Source organism: Mus musculus, chromosome 10, assembly GCF_000001635.26.
Source record: "Mus musculus strain C57BL/6J chromosome 10, GRCm38.p6 C57BL/6J".
NCBI classification, from domain to species: domain Eukaryota; kingdom Metazoa; phylum Chordata; class Mammalia; order Rodentia; family Muridae; genus Mus; species Mus musculus.
Genome location: NC_000076.6, coordinates 29692256 through 29706603, shown reverse-complemented (window position 1 = coordinate 29706603; position 14348 = coordinate 29692256). Strand labels below are relative to the sequence as shown.

The window sequence follows — 14348 nt, the reverse complement described above, 5'->3', positions numbered from 1 at the left end:
CTGTTGAATGACATCTGGATTCTTTCCAGCTTCTGACTACTATAAATAAGGCTGCTATGAACATAGTGGAACATGTGTCCTTATTGATCGTTGGAGCATCTTCTGGGTATATGCCCAGGAGTGGTACTGTTGGATCCTCAGGTAGAACTATGTCCAATTTTCTGAGGGACCACCAGACTGATTTCCAGAGTGGTTGTACCAACTTGCAATCCCACTAGCAATGGAGGAGTGTTCCTTTCTCCACATCCTCACCAGCATCTACTGTCACCTGAATTTTTGATCTTAGCCATTCTGACTGGTGTGAGGTGGAATCTCAGGGTTGTTTTGATTTGTATTTCTCTGATGACTAAGGATGTTTAACATTTCTTTAGGTGCTTCTCAGTTATTCCTCAGTTGAGATTTCTTTGTTTAGCTCTGTACCCCATTTTTAATAGGGCTATTTGATTCTCAGAAGTCTAATTTCTTGAGTTCTTTGTGTATATTGGATATTAACCCTCTATTGGATGTGGGATTGGTGAAAATCTTTTCCCAATCTGTTGGTTGCCTTTTTGTTTTATGACAGTGTCCTTTGCCTTACAGAAGCTTTGCAATTTTATCAGGTCCCATTTGTCAATTCTTGATCTTACATCACAAGCCATTGGTGTTCTGTTCAGGAATTTTTCCCCTGTGTCCATATGTTCAAGGTTCTTCCCCACTTTGTCTTCTATAAGTCTTAGTGTATCTGGTTTTATGTGAAGGTGCTTGATCCACTTGGACTTGAGCTTTGTACACAGAGATAAGAATGGGTCGATTTGCCTTGTTACATGCTAACCACCAGTTGAGCCAGCACCATTTGTTGAAAATGCTGTCTTTTTTGCACTGGATGGTTTTAGCTCCTTTGTCATAGATCGAGTGAGGTTCATTTCTGGGTCTTGAATTCTATCCCATTGATCTTCCTGCCTGTCACTGTAATCCTTTCTGACCCAAAATTGGTAAAAGTTAGTGCTGTATCACAGCAACACAAATCAAAGGCCTCACAGTATTCATAACATTAATTCAAATTAAGTGTAGAGTCAGGAAAAAAATCGAGCAAGAGAGAAGCAAAGTATTTTACTGTCTCAGCAATTTTGGACACTTGTGATGAACCCCTCTCTCCTAACTGGTGGTCAGTGGCTGATGCTGGGGAGCACCGTTGTTTTCATTGTCATTGCTCAGTCATAGTTTTGCATGATTCAGTGTGTCATAGTTTCATCATTTTTCCTGAGCTAAGCTATCATTCTATTACAACTGGAAATGGGAGAAATAACAGATGATTTCCAGGATGGGAAAAAATGTATAATTTCCAACCTCAAAAATGTGTGTTCTTATTGGGAAACTGATAGCAGTACTAACACAACCCAGTTGGACCTGGAGTGAACAAATGAAGCCTAGGAAGGCACTGGGGCTGAGGTGAGCAGTGACAGCAACATTTCTGTTACCTTAAGGAAAGTGATGTGCTTATTCTCCATCCCTAACCCTAGCCATTTGTTGCATGTCTGAGATATACAGAGACATGATGTAATCTGTTAGTAGGTCACGATGGCTGGCATGCAGGGAGCACAGGTAGAGACAAAAGACACAGAGATAGATGGTGGGGTACTAAGATGCTTAGAAATTCCTTTTTCTGATTCTTCAAGATCCTTGCAACTCTGAGAAGAATGCTCAAGTGTGACTTGGGCATCTGGCAGGGCCATTTTCCAAACTCAAGCTTCGATTCCTTAGTAGGGAGTATTATTAAGTAAGTCAGAACTGGAATTGATTAAAGGACTTTATCATGTCACAATTCATAACGTCAGTAAATACAAATCATTGCTTAGAGGTTTTTGCCAGTTGGTTGTTGTTTAGTTTCTTTACTGGAACTTTCATCGATGTTGGATTGCTATAGACAGCCAGGCCTATGTGTATGCACATGTAATAGAGATGATGAGAATCTGGCCCAAGGTAGCCACTTCTCCTCTGGTGGAAAAGTGTGCAAAGCCTCAGCTCACATCTCCACTGTTTTGCTTCTTATCTAACTCTTTAACTCTATTCTTTCTAGGTTATACTCCAATTTAAGCAAATCCTATCATTTGACAGCAAAAGACATTAAAACCCAAAGAAATCTTCACTTTTCTTTGACCAAGATTCATCCAGTAACACTCCTGAAAAGTCCTTCCATGCTATATACAAAAATTGAATAGCTTAGAGGAGAAAGAAATTGATAGGAAAACTAAGTGGGAAGCCACTAAAAGAGGTCTTTGCACATAAACACAAAAGCACCAAGAACCAAGAGTCGCAACAACTAAATAGTTCTCTAACCCCTGAAGAAGAGACTCAGTTTCTCACTGCCTAAAATAGTCTCAAGCTAAGAAAAGAGGGTCATCAATACATTAATCGAAATGAGTCCATCTACTTTTAAGGCATCAGAACCTAAAACTGAATACACTTTTCTGCTGGCATCTTGTAAAATGTTGCCCCAGTGCATAAGCTTCAGAGTTCAGTTGTAGCTGTTGTCAGTCCCCATGCTGAATGTTTTCAGCAGTAAATCTCAACAATGTCCACTTAAGCTGTAGAGGTAATAAATACTTCGTGATAGCAATAAAATAGAACAGAAATTTGGAAGTTATAATTTTAGTGGATATAACTGCACTATAAAAAGGAAAGCCTCTGGGACCTTGAACAAATGCAAACTTCTGTCCGAGTGAACTGCAGTGCTAACGCATCTGCAAGCGGTAAATTATCCTTAGTCCCAGGTGTGGTGCATTATCCAAAGGGTGTCCAGTGATTAAAGGTAAGACTGTGGCTAACATCCAAGGGAGCGCTGAACATTAATGATGGCTGGAAATTGTCAACAATTTCTCTGTATGTTTGATTCGTTCCTATTTGCTCACATAGCCAGACTCAAAGTTTAGCAGATTTCCAGGGATCACTTCCTGGCTGGTCCACATATTCTGTTAACAGAGACCCATAGAATAAAAGGCTGATTTTGGCTCTTCATTTACCCCAGAAGGTGTTCATGCAAGATGAAAGTAAAGCAATAATCCTATTACCTATAATCCCTTTAGGCTTCCACAAAGGATACTACTCACTGAGGCCATTATCCAAAAATTCCATTGATGATTGCCAAGCAATATGAAAATTTCATTATAACTGTGTTTCCTCCTCCATGCACATTGTAAACTGATGCACAGTTTATAATGTTTGAGCACATTTGCATAAATAATTCTTTACATTCAAATCTGGGTGTATCTGAGAAACTCCCATAATATCCAGTGTATATTTAATCAATCCCACAAAATCTCATTCCACCCTATTTGTAGCAACAAATTCTGTGCATTTTAAATGAAAGTCTCTATTATTTTCTGCTTATATCTATGAATTAAGAAGAGTCTTTGGAATCTAAAATGCCTCCATTTCCTCCCCACAATATTGTTGAATTCTCCATCAAATCTATTACATAGAAGAGAGGTTAGTATAGTGTAGAAAGCAGGGTTATGGTTTGGAATGGTAGTGGCAGAGTAAGAGAACTATATTTGAAGAGTAAATGGAGGCAAATTTTATCATACGGGAAGCCCAAGCTTATTGTGTCACTGAAATATTGACCTTTCCATCCAAGGGTTGCCTTCTATTGTACTTGGGAAAGAAAGGACTGAGAGGGTGTGTCTTGCAGCCATTCTTCATATTGTATGTTCTTTTGCTCAACTTTGCTTTTTGCACATCCTTTGATCACCTTCTGCTTACTGCTATTTACCACCTGAGACTTGGTCTGCTGTGTCAGTGGCAGAATCACCTGCAGAAGGATCACAGTTCCCGCTCCAAACCTCTTACTTCATTAATACTAAACAAAATGTTCATACATTGTGATTCTCTTTCAAGTTTTAAGGGTTTTTGTTAGTCAAGTTCCCTTATCCTCTATAACAAAAAAAATAAAATAAAAAGTTCTGAATTCTCAAATGTGTTGGCTACACTTTTGGTCTACTTCCAAACTGTGCATGGCTGAGACATAATTGCCCAATAGGGCACACACACCCCAAAGGATGAGATAGAATGCACGTGACAGCAGGGGTGGGGTTAGATTTGGGAGAAGGAAAAGGGGAATCAGAAAAAAGTCTACACTGAAACTGATTACCATCATGCCTCCCAGCCACAGCAAATACAGCCTGCCTAGACTTGGAAGAATGTGTTGTTTCTGCAAACACAGCATCATTCTGCATTGTTGTAACGGTGACTTGGGTATCCTAGGGTAGCAACGACACCCACATGGAGCTGGAGCACTGAGCCATCTCCTGGTATCAGAGGTATGCTGGAACCTGTTCTAGACAACTGATATTGCGGTTTGGCTATTGTGATTAGTTAATGACTCTGCTTTAATCAAAGTGATTCCAGGAATTTTTTAATTAAATGGGGAAATTAGGGGAGAGTGGCTCTGAATGTGTCTCTGTGTTTGTGTGTTTCCAAAACTGTTAACAGAGATGATGTAGGAAGTCCAAGTGTGATCATGGACTGTAAAGGCAGTCCAAATAATCTCCAATACTGCATTTTTTGCATCTTTCTGATTGATATCAACTCTCTCTTGAATAACAGAATAGACATACTCCTGTGTAAACAATGGTTAAACAATCTCTTCAAATTTGTTGCTAAAAGTAGTGATATGGAGGAGTGATTAGACTCTTGCTTTTAACCCTCATAACCTGAGTTTTATCCCTTGAACTCACTTGGTAGAAGAGAACTGAATGCTTACAAATCATCCACTAATTTCCCAACCTTCATACTCTGGTTCTTTGTCTGTCTGTCTCTCTCTCTGTCTCTGTCTCTGTCTCTGTCTCTGTCTCTGTCTCTGTCTCTGTCTGTCTGTCTGTCTGTCTCTCTCTCTCTCTCTCACACACACACACACAGAGTAAATGTAATTAAAAAAAAAAAAGATAATGCAATCTCTAAGTCCATACTGAGAGAGAGGCACTTAAGTAAATAGTGTTTTGAACCATGTAGGAAGTTTGTTTCTATCTGTGGCTGCTAGAAAATGAACAATGTTATTGATGGCATAGAAGCATGGCTAGAAGTTCATGACAAGGAACACTACAAATTCCTCTCATTATGCCAAAAGTGAACTGGTGTTGAAACTAAAGTTTTTGAAATCTGATGTCAAATTATTAGGCTAGTAACTATCCTCCACTTAATAAGAGACCATAGAATAAAATTTATTTCTATGCTCAAAACCTAAGATAAAGGGATAAAGGAAATGCCAGCAGAATTTGGGCAACATTTGCCAATGTTTATAAGGAACACAATCACTATTTACATCTTTCCAAATTCTTCATTGCCTTTTTCAATATACATATATTCATCTCTATGAGATAATAGTGGTTTATATTAGATAGAAATAAACCAATTGAGGGAGGGAAAATTGAAAAACAGATAGTTTAATTGAAAAAAATCTTTATTACTGATTTGAGCATATGATTTAATTATACTCAACTAGAATGAAAACTAATCTCTAAATTTTCTTGCTTTATGTGAGATTATTTGTCAAGAAGGGAAGTGTTTCACCAATTTGGCTAACATTTGTATTAAACTGTTCTTGATACAGTGTGTTGCCATGTTCATGTGGCAGCAAAGGAACAGAGAATGAGTAAAACATGCGCTTTCCATTTGAGTTAAAGGAATTATTCTTATTCCAAAAGACCAAGTTTGAGGCTTGCATTTATGTGAAAAAAATAAATAATATGGAATCCCTCACGTATTCAGTGATAATGTAGTACAAACCTTGCCTCTGGGATCTCTGAGGCCAGAAAGAAAATAGATACAGCTCATCAATAGTTATTAGGCCCTTTGGTGTACATTCTTATTTAACATATACTCTTAGTTTAGTTGGTTTTTGAATGTGTACTGATGGGGCAAACGATATGACTCAGTTGTATAGCATGTAAAGTCTCAGGGTTCCATCACCAGTACCATATAAACTGAGTTTGGCCCAGATCTGTAATTTCAGTTCCCAACAAGGAAAAAAAAAAAAAACAACAAAAGAAGCAGAAGCAGAAGTTTAAGATCCTCCTTGACTACATTGTGAGTTTGAGGCCAGTCTGAGCTACATAAAACCCTGGCTATATAGCCAACGCATTCAACATGTCAGAAACAAAATATTGTGTGCCTTTAAAAAAATACTCATTTTGCTCTCTGGTTTTCTACTTTAGAAATTCCTTCTCTATAGTACAATTTGATCAGGTTAGAATAAGAGCTTCTAATGTTTGGGATTATTTTTAAAACTTACCTCTCTTATGTTTTAGAAAATTATACACTGGACCCCTTGAATTCCATCCAGTTTGGCCTGATTATCTCCTGAGGAAGTTTGTTTTATCTCTAGACCTCTATACTTTAACCATCATTTGTTTTTCACCTCTGAGAGTAAAATTTAAAAATCTTGCCAGGCAGTGGTGGACACGCCTTTAGTCTCAGCACTTTGTGATTAAACATTGGGCATTAACTTTGGCAATGGCTTCTTAAGATAGGAAAAGTAGTACATTCTGTTGTATTCATGACTTGATTTTTTCTGGCATAGTAAGTGTGAAAAATGTAACAGTTTACCAACACTATTGACTACATTTATTCTGCCTTTTCAGTTACTTGAAATTGTTTAAGATATTTGTGCTTGATATGGTAAAGCTTTTCTTTAGATGCACATTAAAGTCACATCAAACATTTCATTTCATATGTATGTACCTTAAGCTCCAGAAAAGAAATGTACTATATTCAGACCAATGCACCATTTTATATATATAAATTATATATACATATATGTGTGTGTTATATGTTTATTCAAATATATAAATTGCATATATATCTGCATATGTATATATCCATATGCAGACATATATACATGTATATACACAATATTTAATGAATACATATTCATATCCATATATCCATATGTATACATATAAAACATCAAATAGAAGAGACCCTATTTGAATGTATGTGGGTGACTAATACTATGTAGAATGAGAGACAAAACAGAATAATGGAGAGTGAGTTTGTTTCAGATATATAATATATTTGATGATATTGTTCCTATGAAACCCATTGCCTAGTAAACAGGTATCATACTAAATATTTTTTTCTATAAATGAAGTGTACTTCTAGGGGGAAAAGATTCTACCAGGAAATGCCTCCAGCTGATAAACAATTTCAGCAAAGTAGATGGACACAAAATTGGCTCAAAAAAAAAAATCGCTTTTCGGCTTTCGGCTCGGAGGAGGCAACGGTGCAACTTTCTTCGGTCGTCCCGAATCCGGGTTCATCCGACACCAGCCGCCTCCACCATGCCGCCCAAGTTCGACCCCAACGAGGTCAAAGTCGTGTACCTGAGGTGCACCGGAGGCGAGGTCGGCGCCACATCCGCCTTGGCCCCGAAGATCGGTCCTCTGGGTCTGTCTCCGAAGAAAGTTGGCGATGACATTGCCAAGGCTACCGGTGACTGGAAGGGTCTCAGAATTACAGTGAAACTGACCATCCAGAACAGACAGGCCCAGATCGAGGTGGTGCCTTCTGCCTCAGCCCTGATCATCAAAGCCCTCAAGGAGCCACCGAGAGACAGGAAGAAGCAGAAGAACATTAAACACAGTGGGAACATTACTTTTGATGAGATTGTCAACATTGCCCGGCAGATGAGACACCGGTCTTTGGCTAGAGAACTTTCTGGAACTATCAAGGAGATCCTGGGTACTGCACAGTCTGTGGGCTGCAATGTGGATGGCCGCCACCCTCATGACATCATAGATGACATCAACAGTGGTGCAGTGGAGTGCCCAGCTAGTTAAGAAGCAACAAGAAAATATTCCAATAAAAGACTATCTGATAACCAGTGGAAAAAAAAAATCAATAGACTTCCTATATACAAAATGACAAAAGACTAAGAAAGAAATTTGGGAAAGAACAGTTTTCACAATAGCCTTAAAGAATATAAAATATCTTGGGGCAAAAGACTTGTGTGATAACAATTTCAAGTAATTCAAGAAAGAAACTAAAGAATATATTAGAAGGTAGAAAGATCTCTTGTCTTCATGCATCAGTAAGATTAACATAGTAAAAGTGGACATTCTACAAAAAGGAATCTACTAATTCAATGCAGTCCCCATCAAAATCCAACACAATTCTACAAAGATCTTGACAGGACAAATCTCAGCTTCATATGGAAACACACACTGAAAAAAAAAAAAAAACCTCAACAATAAAAAAAAATAAGAAACTATTCCCAATTTCAAGTTGAACTGCAAAGCAATAGTAATGCAAACAGCACAACACTATCATAAAAACAGATACATTAATTAATTCATGAAATCTTATTGAAGATCCTACCATAAATCCATACACCTACATATACCAGTGTTTTAACAGAAGTCAGAAATATGCATTGGAAAAAAAATTCACCAAATGGTAAATTTGAATCACTGTATGTAGAAGGATGCAAATAGATCCGTACTTATCATCTTGCAAAAACTCAAATCCAAACAGAATAGAAAGCTTAATTGTATAGAGCAATAAAATAAATACCTCAACATCAGAAAAACTGAACCTGACAGAAGAGAAAGTAGGTAATAGTTTTGAATATATTGGCACAGGAAACCAGTTCCTGAAGAGACTACCATTAACACAGGTACTAATATCAACTATTAATAAATGGTTCTGTAAAGCAAAGAACACCAACATTCAGACAAACAAATAACTTATTGAATGAGAATTTTTTCTTTTTACCAACTACATATCTGATAGAGGACTAATATCCAAACTTTATAAAGAACTCAAGAAACTAGGTATCAAACAAACAAACAAACACTCCCATTTAAACATGGGGTACAGATCTAAACAGAATTCTCAATTGGGGAAACTCAAATCGCTGAGAATCACAAAGAAATGTTCAGCATCTTTAAAAGATAAATGTGGTATGTATTAAACTATATATGCATATTAGTAGTAGAGTAAATAATGACAAAGCCCTAATCTGTGTACCCAGAGAGCTTAGTTATAGAGGAAGTGACTAGGAGAGACACATGCATCTACCAGGAAGAAAGCAATAGAATAGATTTCATGGGTGGACTGGGGGTAAGGTGGGGAACTGAACTATGAGTATCAGGTGAGGCAGGGGAGGAAATTCAGTAGAGATAGCTAGACTTGAGGAATGTTGGAGGAGTGGTATGGAAACCTAGAGTAGTAGAAACATCCTATAATAAATGCAGGTGATCCAAATGACGTCTCTAAATAATACAGGAGACAAAGTCCCAAATGGCCATCACTTGTCACCAAATGAAGGTTCTGGTTTCAGGACTAGGTTACATCCAATTGAGTTATTGGCCAAAGGGGTCCCACAGAAATCTTCATATAAACCAGGTTGTTCCCAAGACAACCCCACAAAATTGTATCAATGCCCCTTTGCTGAAGATAACACCCAACTAATCATTGAACATGAAGAGAGGTCCAGCTAGTGCCTACAGAGAACCTTCACCCCTATGTTGAAGCATCTTTGATAGTAAAAGGTACTCTGCAAGATACCAAAACAGAAATGTAAACACTAACCAAACCACAAAGTCTTTGATCTACACTGGTGTCCTGCCTGCAAAATATGCTAGGCCAATGGTGGCACAAAGCTTATTTGAGTAGCCAACCAATGTCTAATTTGACTTAAAGCCCATTCTATAAGATAGACTCTATACTTGACATTGTTTAGGTGACCAAGAACCAGAGACAAATAACCCAGAGATCTAAGGTAAAACCAAACACTACTGGTCTAAAACAATACAAAGGAAAACAAGAAACAAAACCACCACCACGAACAACAACAGAAACCAACAAAAACAATAACCACATCAATGACAAAAACAAACACCAAGAATAATAAACTGACTCCTAATGATATTATTATAAAAGCCTTATTCTGTCAGCATAAGAGAAGCTTCCTCCGCTAGCAAATAAGATCAAATAAAAAGACCTTCTCTCGGGCATTATGCAGAGACCTTGGAACACAGAGATATAAACAGTATGTCTCCAGCAAATTCTCCCATCAGATCTCAGGAAACTCAGAGAAACAGGAGATGGGAACCGTGTAAGAGGCAGAGGGAATGGGGGCACCAGGAAAACAGGGTCCTCTAAATCGCTGAAGCAAAGCTCATATGAACTCACAGACACAGAAGCAGCAAGCTCAGGGTCTACAGGGGTCTGCATGAGGGCCTCTGTTTCTATATTATAGCTTTCAGGTTACTTATTTTTAGGGAACTTATGAATGTGTGAATGAGTGACTTTGATTCTTGTGCCATGTCTTAGGCTGTTTTGCTTTGATTGGTTTCCCTTGTCTGAATTATGAAGGTTTTGCTTTATCTGATTATATTTTATTTTGGTATGTTTTGTTCTTGTCTCTTAGAAGCCTGCTCTTTTTTAATAAGAGACAGAAAGGATGTGAATCTGGATAGGAAGGAGAAAGCAGAATAAATTGAGTGGGAAAAAAAATCTCTTTTCAATAAAAGAAAAATAAACAATGATGTCTAGCTAGAGAGAGATAGAGATGTGGGGGAGTGGAAGCTTGAATATTCTAGGCTCAAGCTATTAGATGTACAGATGCACCTATAACAAGCTGTAAGTGTGTATCTAAAGACTTCTTTCTACAAAATATTTGACTGCAACAAAGAGGAAAGTATTTATGAACCAATTCAATTTACACTGCCACTGAGACTGTCCTTTGTAACAATGCAGCAAGTGGCATGAAGTCCATATGCTGGACCTTATAAGGTTAGACTGTTCTAAACATAATTGCTGTGTAGGAGAAACATTGTAAAATGATGCTGAAAACAATGTTGAAGTTTTTAATTTTCCTCACAAATCATCAATCATTTTCCTTTATTTTGTGTCTTTGTGATGTCCTTTCATACCACTTTCAACAAACTCCCTGTGGAGATTATGACCCGAAGACAACTGCCATCATTCTTACAGCTACAGAGAAGACACTTATTACAGTCAGATCAATGTGCTTAACCATTTTCTAATTAGTTCCCTCCACGATAAATCTCTGATGAATGCTTTCCTGTTACCCAAACATTCCAACCCATTGATGCTTTGTTCCTTTGTCTTATTCTGACAAGGAAAAAGTAAATTTCTGCATTGCACAGGAATATACTTGCAACCATTAAATTGCTTATATTTGCATTGGTTTTAAAAATGCTCAGACTCCAGTCATATTGGAAACAGTAGAAACACTGTTACCCCATAGTGTAAATTTAGCCTTTGTATTGGACACTTCCACAAGCAATGTAGATGATGGTACTAAGATGATAATAACCAGATAGAAATGGGACTCAAAGCACTGGATAGATTTTAGGCAATAACACAGCTTTCTAACTTCCATATCTTTCATGCTGAAGTTCAAAGTGTCTTTTGATATTAGGACTGAATCCTCTGTTTCCAAAGTTAGGAAAGACACTGTGAAGCTCATACAGAGCTTTACCAATGCCAAAGCAAGCTTAGAAAAGGATATTCCATCTCACCAAAGACTTGATGGCATTAAAAAAATCCAACAAATATGTTAATTGGTGTTTTTTAAAAAATATTGAACATAGTTAAATCATTTTTATGCAGAACCAACCTGTGAAATAGACACCATGAAGGAGAAAAATTGAACAAGGAGAGCCAAAGCATCCATTCAGCCCCATTTTCCAAAAAGTAATAAAAAGAGGGACAGGAGAAATGTATCAAATGGATGCATATCTTTGCATTGGACGCACTGGTAGTTAACACTTTTATAGCAGGAGACACTTTATCACCAACCTTTAATGCTCATAGCTACATGCTTATAAAATGCCACTGAAATATTAAAATAGCAACATTTTAACTCCACAGTGATGATCTTCATGGGTGTGCAATTTGATTAAGGAATTTTCTATATCAAAATATATTGTGAATTAGTATTTATTTTCTTCTTTTTAGAACATTTGCTGATTTTGCTGGCCTAATTGTTGAGCTCCAGACTCTATCTTAATGGAAGTGGATGGCATTCCTGAGATGGCACTCAAAGTCATCCTGTTGCCTACATATGTACCTATAGACATGTCAATGCACACCTATGCATTACATACAAGTATGTACCTGCATACCCAAGCATGCACATACACACACACACACACACACACACACACACACACACACACCACAAAGCAAGGCTACTAGCACTTTTATTTAACCAGTAATATAATGATGTTTAAAACAGTAATAGCAATAATCACGTATCAAAACTCACTGGCTGTGATGATATTGGGTATCCTCTTTAATTTGTTTATTAAACAAAGTTTAAGGTTAGTATCATCATCATTCTCATTCTATAGATAAGAAAGCTTGTTAAAAACCTTGCCAACATTAATTGCATCATTATTATAAAGCTGAACCTCAGATCTAGACCTGATGATGCAGACATCTGGACAAGGACTCCTGTCAAAAACCGAGAATATGATCTCTCCTGGTCAAGTGCCTCTTTGAACATATACTCTTGGTCCTCTCCCTCACCATAATCACTGAGAAAATACAGGAAGAAATTTTTCTTGGGAAGCAATGAAGAAATGGAATCAAACTAAGAAAAATTGAGAATTAGAGCTCTGTACAGTGAAACAGAAACAGCCTTAAGGTAAGGGATGGTGGGGGCAGTTGGGGTGAGATGGTCATTTTTTCTGTTGTGTTGCAATCTGTTTCCGGTCTTTTGTCTATGCTGCACGTAGCCACATTTCTTCCCAGCAGGACGTTTACAACCGACGACTTATCTTGTGTTAATGAAAGCAGCAGCAGAAATGGGGACCAAGGAAGAGGAGTATCTCACTTCCTGTGCCATAATGGCATCTGATAGTGGCTATCTCTTCAGCATGTCACATTTCTGCCATTCTTTCCGAAGCTCCAGATCCTGGGCTGGCTAGTCCTAGCTTCTGACTGGTGGCCCCACTGGCTGCTCTCTGTAAACAGACGTGTATGTATGCTATGACTTTCCAGTTGAAGAAAAGTATTACCCTTCTGTCTCTGGAGATAAACTTTACGATGACTTAACTCTGACCTTTTATCTTTTCAACTCAGCTGCATAACCGTGCAGATAACAACCGGGTGGCTTTCTGTTTTCTAAACCTTGAAAAGCATGCTATGAGGTGACAGAGAGCAATAAGATGAAAGTAAGTACACTGCATGTGTGTAATGATATACTAATTCAGAAGCTTCCAGAACTTGACGACTGACATACTTCACAGATGAAACAGTGCCTTTTCCACGGGTTATTGAAGAGACTCAACAAATGTGATTGGAAGGCTTCCATTAACAAGGTCCACATTAACCACAGGTTAGAGATCCATAGCCAGGGACCTAAGGTTAAGACATAGTACAGAGCAGAATTATCGGCATGGTACATGAGCTAAGTGAAAGAAGTTGTATGCTGGGAGGGTAGATAAACTCAAGGAAAGAGAGAGCAGGAGAAAGGGAAAGAGAGAAAGAGAACATTTATCCAGAAGAGTATCAAAATGATAATTTCAAACTATTCTAGTAACCGAGTCTTCAGAACAGTGCCTGCAGAACTGGGTGCTAGTTCACCGCAGGAAAAGAAGTGGAGCTACACCATGGAAAGTACACTACAAAGTGCTCTGAGCCTGTTACAGAAATCAAAGTGTGAAAGAGGAAAGGAGGTGAAAAATACACTTGTGAAACCAGAGCTTTGGGAAAATGACAAACAGAAGAAACAATATGATTTTCCATACTATCTTTTCCTAAAAATCTTCAGATAACAGAATGGCGAAAAGCATTACAAGCCAATGCCATGGTCTCATTTGTTCAACTCGATTGGGTAAAACCGGACAATTGAAGCGTGCCGTGTTATCATCTCCCAAAGACAATACTCAGCACCAGGTTAAAGCACTAGGTACAACAGCAACCAGTTCATCTGGATCGAGTCTTTGATCATTTAACCAAGGTAAATGTGGTGGAGATCAAGTCTCCAAAGATGATAGATTAGGGAGTTTGCCTTAAAAATTTTCACCTGGAAATCAACTCAGCTGTGTTTCAAGTTGTCAGGGATTTAGGACTTTGGTTTATTGATTTATATAACAGTAGAAGAAAACGTCTGACTTCTAATTTTTATTTGTTTATTTATATCTGGTGGCAGTCCCAGAAATACCTAGGGATGCTAATGTGGCTACTCACTCAAATAGACTTCCCAGTTTACACAAGAGACTTCGTCAGGATTTTCCATTTTCACAATGATTGTATCATCTCATCTCTGTCCTTTACATCACGTTAGAGAATAAGTTTAGGGAAACAATAACATATCTGGTAGCCATACCAGTTAGAAT

At 37.9% G+C, this 14348-nt stretch overlaps 1 long non-coding RNA gene and 1 pseudogene across 1 annotated transcript; both read left to right on the top strand.

Annotated features, from left to right (window-relative positions):
* The first annotated feature begins 4126 nt into the window (after positions 1–4126).
* On the top strand, positions 4127–13487 carry Gm46219. The gene is made up of 2 exons (XR_001779752.2): positions 4127–4295; positions 11962–13487. It is a non-coding gene; the product is annotated as a predicted gene, 46219 (long non-coding RNA).
* Gm10275 (predicted pseudogene 10275) lies at positions 7225–7858 on the top strand (annotated as a pseudogene).
* Positions 13488–14348: the final 861 nt, after the last annotated feature.